General features: G+C 37.5%; 1 non-coding gene across 1 annotated transcript; it reads right to left on the bottom strand.

The window, feature by feature from the left end:
• Nucleotides 1-2,441: 2,441 nt before the first annotated feature.
• On the bottom strand, nucleotides 2,442-2,565 carry LOC111726091. The gene has a single exon (XR_002773974.1). It is a non-coding gene; the product is annotated as a small nucleolar RNA SNORA11 (small nucleolar RNA).
• Nucleotides 2,566-7,881: the final 5,316 nt, after the last annotated feature.

Genomic DNA, 7,881 nt, shown 5'->3' with positions numbered 1-7,881 from the left:
AAAAAATGAATATAGACCCAGACTAAAGCACTGAGATTTCATTATGAAATCTCAGAACGAAAGAAAAATACTATAGGCTTCCATAGAAGGGGAAAAATGGTTTTGTAAAATCAATTGTAAAGCAGAATCTTTAGCTTTCTCAGTATACTCAAGAGTCAAAAAAAAATCAACCAAAGCCTCCAAAATTCAATAGGGGCTTATTTCCTCTCTAGAATTGTATTATCAGGTATACCACAACAAAATGTCAGTACAATAAAATAAAATATTGATTTACAATAAAGTAATATTTTTAAAATGCTCAAATATACAGAGCTCTAGGAAAAAAAAATAACCACATCTAAGGAAAATGGCAGCTATTCCCTACCCAAATGAGGAAATAAATCAAGAGTTAAAAAGCCTTTGGAATACAAGAAATTCAACACAAGAGACACAAGAGAATTTTCATTGTCATAATATAAGGAGATCCCAGGACAACAGCTATGCAAAATAGTCTGAGAATATTGGAATGGATCAGAGGATCCATTAGTGATACCTTCAAGGCCATGAAATTGATGGACTACTCAACATGCTGAGATTTAGATATTTGTGGGTAGAATTTAGAGTGAATTGGTGATAAAAATTAAATAATTAGAAAGTTAAGCCAACAACACACAAAAATGTCTATTATCAACTCTTAAGAAGTTGGGAAGGAAAGGAAATGTGACTTTAGGAAACAATGTGTCTCAGCTATAAATAGCATTCGGTTGTCATAATACTGTTAACAATAAATATGTATCTAGCCAAAAGTATAATAGAACTATACGGAGAAGACAGGAGGACAAAAAGGTGCTGTTGTTCAAGTATGGGGGAGGGAGGGTGGTGGTGGTGAGTGTTGGTAGTAAAAAGACAGCTGAATCCTCATCTCCCAAGATCAGATTCAATGGCAACGTCTTAGATCAATAGTATAAATATGATAGTTAGAAATGAATGGCCAGCAGAGTTGAAAGTGACAACCTCTAAGAGTGTAAAAGGTGTGTGTATGTGTTGTGGGTGGTCATTGATTATGAGAGATTTTGTACGTATGTAATTTCAATGTAACTATAAACTAAACTTCTTAAAAGGTCAACTAAATTGCAAACTATAGTTTTGATAAAAGGAATAAAATTATAATTTCTCATTTCTTATTTTTTCTTTGTTCATTGGATTACATAACTTGCCCCATTTCTAAGCACTTGAAATACTGAATATGTTATTGAGCAATCAATGGGCTGACTGCCTGATGTGCATAGATGCCACTACCATGGCCCTGGCCTTTGAGAAAAGAAAAACTTTATTGCAAGTTGACCGGCAATGAAACAGGAGAAAATGCTAGAATCTGTCTCCCTGAGTAGGGGTGAGGGCTGAGTTGAGTTGTATACGCATGGGGTAATGAGGCATGATCTGACTGCACTTTGCAATGAGGTAACACTAGGAGGCATGATCTGGCTGGATCTTGCCATGAGTTGATGCCAAGGTTGGATCTGATTACATTCTGGATCCTGCCGTGTAGTGTCTACTTCTTAATTCAGTCCCTCCTCTTTGTCCCCAGCACTTCTGTTTCCCCCATGATTGCATGCTTGGTTCATCTGGGCATACTTAGGTTATGTGACCTTCAACCTGGTGGTCCAAAGCAAATGAAAAACAACTCACAACTTTGTTAGATAAAACTTGAGCCAGATTGGTCTAGTGTGTTAACAAATAAACGGACGATGGCAAGAACTTATATAAAAATGGAACTTTGGCCCACAATCTGCAGCAACCCAACCAGCTCAAGAAGTCCAGTCATTACCTATAGTAACCAGTTCCTGAAGCCAGCATGCTGTACGTGAGACCTGTAGGAAGTCAGACTACCTGTCCAGGAAATCAGACAGTAACTGCTGCTGCATTCAACCCCAAATGGACAGAACTTGATTAGCCACTGTCAATTTTCCTAACTTTTGTCCCTGCTTACAACTTAAGACCAATCAGAGAAAGTCAATCTCTAACCAATCACGTGGGATGCCCTGCTCCTCGTTGGCCACCTACAGCTTCCCTAGGCCAACAGCCTCCAATTACCTCATTTCAAGGTGCAGTCAGATCATGCCTCATTACCTGCAGCCTTCCTTTCATCTGCTTTACGGCTTTTCCTCGCCTCTGCCTGCCTTTGAGTCTCGGCAAAATTCAAATGATAGTGGCTGACTCCCTCGCTATAGCAAGTTTGGAATCAATGTCCTTTGCCCATTCTCATTTAGTTGGTCTTTATTTATTTGCAAACATTATTTTGAAGCATTGCAAATTTTCTTTCTTCCGAGGGGCATAATTTTCAAATATAATTTTCAAATATTTTATTAGACAATTTTTAAAACATGCAGTACAGTTGAAATAACACAGAATTATATAGTGATCACATTCACCACATACATTTTGTCATTTTTTTCTTCTTCACATGTAGAGAATTTGTTCATAGGGAGGCTACAGGTTTTGTGTCACTCATTACGATGACCCCAGATTCCTGTTGGGTGTGTTATAAACAGCTATTCTTTAGGCCCCTTGCTCTGAGCACACCCCTAGAGGAATTGCAAATTTTCAAAGATTGAAAACCACTTTGCCAAGAATTTATGCCCACTAAACTGATGATCCATATTCAAGGAGATTTAATAATTTCTTGAAAAAAGTCTTTAGATTTATTCATTCGCATGTTGTACTCTATTTCTAGTATGAAGTGCTGCACTGGGTATTATGGAAAATGCAAAGATAGATGAGATAAATTGAGTATTTCACTTAATTTGGTTTAATAAGTTTAGAGAACTCAAAGCTGTATTCAGACTTTTAAGAAAATGTACAAAATTTTAAAAAGCAAGTTGTCCAAAAGATTGAGTTATATACTTTCACATTTTTCATTTTGCATTTTCTCTCAAAAAGTCCAGTTTAAATTTTCTTACTTAACTATCTTGCCATATGACTAAAATTTGCTTTTTTACCCTTGAAATCTCTTTGTTTACTACTACAAATGTAAGTGTTAACTGTATTTCATTCACTCATATCTTTCCTTTGTGCTTTAGAACTGAATTGCAGATGTCCTAGGAAGGGGCACATATATGATTATGGAAAATTGTCCTGTTGAAAATAACAGTAGCTTTTATAGTGATGTAAATCTGGGCAAAAGAAATTGAGGTTGGAAAAACAGATGTATTCAATAAAAAAACAACTGTGTGCACATGGTAAACTAGTCTTTAGCATGATTCAAATAATGCAATCAGTAGGAACTTGACTGCCCTGTGGAGTTGTCAAAGGCCTGGGATGTTCAAATAATAGCTAGAAATTTGTTGTGGACACGAGGCTATTAAGCCTGTCTCCTGCTGCATTCAGTATAGTAGTAAAAACTATTATTAAATAACTGATTTTATAGCAACTGGTAAAATTATGTGGCCAAAGTATAAATTAAAGTTTATGATGGATGCAAATGTATGTCTTAAAGTGTATAATACTAATTTAGGTTCCTTTCCCATTTTAAAATAACCACTCAAATGAAAGAACAGTGATTACCAAAATAAGAGCAAATTAATAAGACTGCCAGGAAGACTTCTTAAAAGGGTGAGACATTAAATGTGCCTTTACTTTTTAAACACAGAATCCCACAATTATCAGAGGTCTTGTCCCTAGCCAAGTGCACATAACACCCATTAGCAGTAATAGAGGTGACGCACGATTTTAAGAAACAATGAAGGTGCACAAGTGACGGGTCTGATTCCTTGGAGCTTTCTGTGTCACATGTTGACACCCCCTTCACCCGGAAGGTAGAATTGAAACTGATTAACCAACTGATGTTGGTTAACCTTTCTGGCCTTCATTTCTACCTGCATCATCTCTTCCCTCACAGTCTCTGAAATAAAACTTGTCAGTTTATAAAATTCTTTAGTATATGAGATATCTCATATGTAGAGATGAATAGCTTTTCTGGTACAAGGATAGAGACTAATCCTGTTTTACCTCTTTAGTCGGTCCCTTACATCACAGTGATTTTCAAACTTGGAAACTGTCTTATCGTTGAAGATTTTTAGAAATGACAGATTCCTAAGCCCTATTCTGTATTTACAGAAGGTCTAAGGTTGGGTATTGGGGTACTCTATTTCCTAACGATCCTCAAATCATGAAGGGTGGGCGACTGAGTGCGGTTTGAGAAGTGGTAGCACCACCCTGTAATATCTAACTCTATTTAGCAAAGGGTAAGCTTGTAATATATATTGGAGGATAGAACAATTTTAAGGAGGATTTAAAATATATATGAATTTTATGCATATATTATGTACTACACATTATACATGTACATACATGTTAGGTACAGATTATATATGATGTATACCACATATAACTTATATATACATATTGTAGATATTATATTATATATATATATATTGCATATAAGGGATGGCTATAAAGTGGCCAAATATGTCCACCCTGTATATAGTTTTGAAAATCTTCAACTTGACTATACCTCCAACTCAATGTAAATATTTATCTAATGCATTTTAAATAGAAAATATGTCGAGTCCCTGAGATTAGTAATAGACCCGGTGTTAGACTCGCACACACAGTTTGAAACATGAAAAATTTTAGAAGCTTAAAACGATTTGAAAGGCACTCTAGAAGTCTAGGTTTTGAAAAATAATTTCTGATCATCATAATCACTTGTAGAGATCTATGAAAGGATAAATTGCTAAAATCTCCCTAAGTACTACATGTGAATTTCTGAGAAGGGGCCTAGACTCTGTATTAAAGTTTTGAAACACATCTTATGACTCATGGGAATTCTAATTTTTTACCCAATCCTTTTCCTTTCAGTAATTTCTGAGATGGTGTGGCTCCTTGCCATTCATCAGCGTGTCTCCCAACTTTGACAAAACTCTTAGCTTGTTTCCACCGAAAGCCCAGTGGTGGGTGGAGCCAAGGGCATCACTATCCCTGGGTTTTGAACTCTCTTGGTCTGCCAGAGAGCTACAATCCAGTTAACTCTTTTGACAACTTTTTCACATTTTTGGTTCATATTGATCAAGTACATAACCAAAAATGTTAACTTGGTTTTTTCAAGTATTATTAAGCTATAGTTTGCTCATCTTGGGTTTGTGAAGTCAAATATTAACCTAACATAGAGGTCACTTAAGGTTGGTCTTGTTACATTTAGTTCAAGACCCAGGTTGTTAGGTTCATTTGGGATTTGATTTTTCAATATATTAATCTCTGTCTCTCCCAGCCCCTGTCATGCTTGGATTTTATAAACAAGCCTCTGTGGCCTTACTGAAGTTCTCAAGAAACCCGGTAAAGGAAAGAGAGCTGTGGGCACGACTCCTAAGGACCTCTTTCTAGATGAGCTTTGCTAGTCAGCCCCTTCAAGGGAGTGTTCACCGGCTGCACGTCTATCTGCTCAGCCCTGGCTCCCCCTCCTTGTTAATATAGACCCCATAAGAAATATCTGAAAGGCTGCCTTCCTTAAAATTAAATCTTAAAATCTACGTTGTTTCATATTACTGCAAAACTCTGTATTTGCCACATATATTTTACTTTATATGCTCGGGATATTTTACATATCAAAAATTCAGTCAGTCTTCATTTTACAACCTCTTTTTACATTTTCTCTTACCAATGTGAAATTTTCAATTTACCAATGTGAAATTTTTCATGATTCCTTTTCCCAAACTTCCACCAACATACACTGTCTCCTCTCGTGCCACGAGTCTAGCTGGTCCAAAGGCTACGATGTCTGACAGTAATTCGCTGAAGTACCACATTTCGATTGCTTCAGCACATTTCAATCAGGATGCCTTTGAGGTGAGAAAGAAAAAGAAATAGAGTGAGAGCCAGGTGATGCTGAAATAAAAGCCACATGAAAGTCCAGGATGAGAAACACCTTTGGACAATAGAAAAGGGAAAAAAACAAACGAAGAATTCTCAGGAACAACTTGACTCTATCTTTGACTTAAAGTAAATATTCATAAGATGCACACGTGTATATTCCAATGCTTGAGTTTAAGTGGAAGATTTCCAAAGTCTCTAAGATTATGAATGAACCTAATGTGAGATATTTTTCCAGAAGTAATACTGTAATAGTGGAGATGTAATTTATACTAGTCTTTCTGTTGGCAAAAAACATTAAAAAAAAAAATCTGACTTAAGCAAGAATGGAATGTACTGGTTTGCATAGTTTATAGCCCAGAGGCTGGCCTCACATTGGGCCTGGTCTGATCTTAACAATGATGTCATTAGGCCCGGGTCCTTCTGGTTTACTTTTTCCTTGTGCTGGTGCCATTTTCAGGTAGGTACTCTCCTTTTCATGTCGAGATGTCTGCAGACTCACACACTCAGAGCCCAGGCCCAGAATCAAAGACAATTTTTCCTCACATTACTTCTGCCCAGGAGTAGTAAGTTGAATAATGGTCACCCAGGGGTGGCGCCTGTGGCTCAGTAGGGCACCAGCTCCATACACTGAGGATGGCAAGTTCGAACCCAGCCCCGCCCAAATTGCAACAACAACAACAAAAACAGCTGGGCATTGTGGTAGGTGCTTATAGTCCCAGCTACTCGGGAGGCTGAGGCAGGAAAATCGCCTAAGCCCAGAAGTTGGAGGTTACTGTGAGCTGTGATACCACAGTACTCTACCAAAGGTGATAAAGTCAGGCTCTGTCTCTAAAAATAAATAAACAAATAAAAAATAATAGTCACCCAAGGATGTCAAGTTCTAATTCTGAAACCAGAAAATTCTACCTTTATAGAAAAAACAACAACTAAAGAAACCCAGTTATCTTTGAAGATGTGATTACTTTAAGAATCTTGACATAAAGGTTTAGCCTGAATTTTAGAGGTGTCCCCCAAATGCAATCACAAATGTTTCTATAAGAAAGAGGCTCCATTCACCACCAAGGCAGAGACAGGTGTGATAGGCCACAAGACAAGGAATGCCACCAGCCAGCAGAATCTGGAATCAGCAAGGAACAGATTCTCTCCTGGAGCCTCTGCAAGGAATATGGTCCTTCTGATACCCTCATCACCTTGATTTTGGCTCAGTGAATCAAATCCTGGTCTTCTGGCCTCCATAACTGAGAAAATAAATTTTGCTTGTAAATTATTATGACAGCTACAGGGAACGATACACCAGGTATAGTGAATGGCTCTCATTTGACCACCTGAGTCCCAAGGCTGACTTGGACCAAATCGCTGTGCAACAACAGAGTGGCCTGGGTTATGCTGGGTGTCGGGGGGGGGTCCCCACAAGGAAGACATAACTGGAAATAGATGCTGGTGGGATGAGGAGGCAAAAATCCAGCATATATTCATTTCATGCTTGACAGAAGGGAGGTGCAAAGCTCACACTAATGCATAAGAATATTGTGGCATTAGTGCACTTGAGCTTGTGTTGCTGTGATGCTGGTGTTAAGCAGCGTACCATTGAGATGCCCTGAGTTGAACAGGGACCACTCACTGAAAGAAGATTTGTTTTAATTGCTAATTGCTGGACTGTTTCCAACTCTGATATGACTCCTTTTAGAGAAGTCGTGTGTTATAATCACGTGTGTTATTCTAAATATAAATGCACTATGGTATTAGCATAAGATGCTATTTTGTATTTTCTAATATTCTTTGCAGTTATGACTAAAATAAAATTGTATTAACAATGCTTGCTACAGTAAGAGCTGTGCCAGAGTTTGAGGAGTGATGTCTGGAATACTTTCCTCATCTCTCTTCTCTGGGATGGCTCTGCCTCTTCTCAGCTCTTTGACTTTAGGGTAAGTTACATTTTTCAAATATCTGTTTCTTCATATGTTAAATGAGGATAAATAATTTCATAGCATTTGTTTTGAAGATTATCTAAAAAATAAATGTGAAAGTATC

The sequence above is a fragment of the Otolemur garnettii genome, unplaced genomic scaffold (genome assembly GCF_000181295.1).
Source record: "Otolemur garnettii isolate 467f Iridium unplaced genomic scaffold, OtoGar3 scaffold00053, whole genome shotgun sequence".
Taxonomy (NCBI): Eukaryota; Metazoa; Chordata; class Mammalia; order Primates; family Galagidae; genus Otolemur; species Otolemur garnettii.
This window is presented reverse-complemented; position numbering and strand designations above follow the sequence as displayed.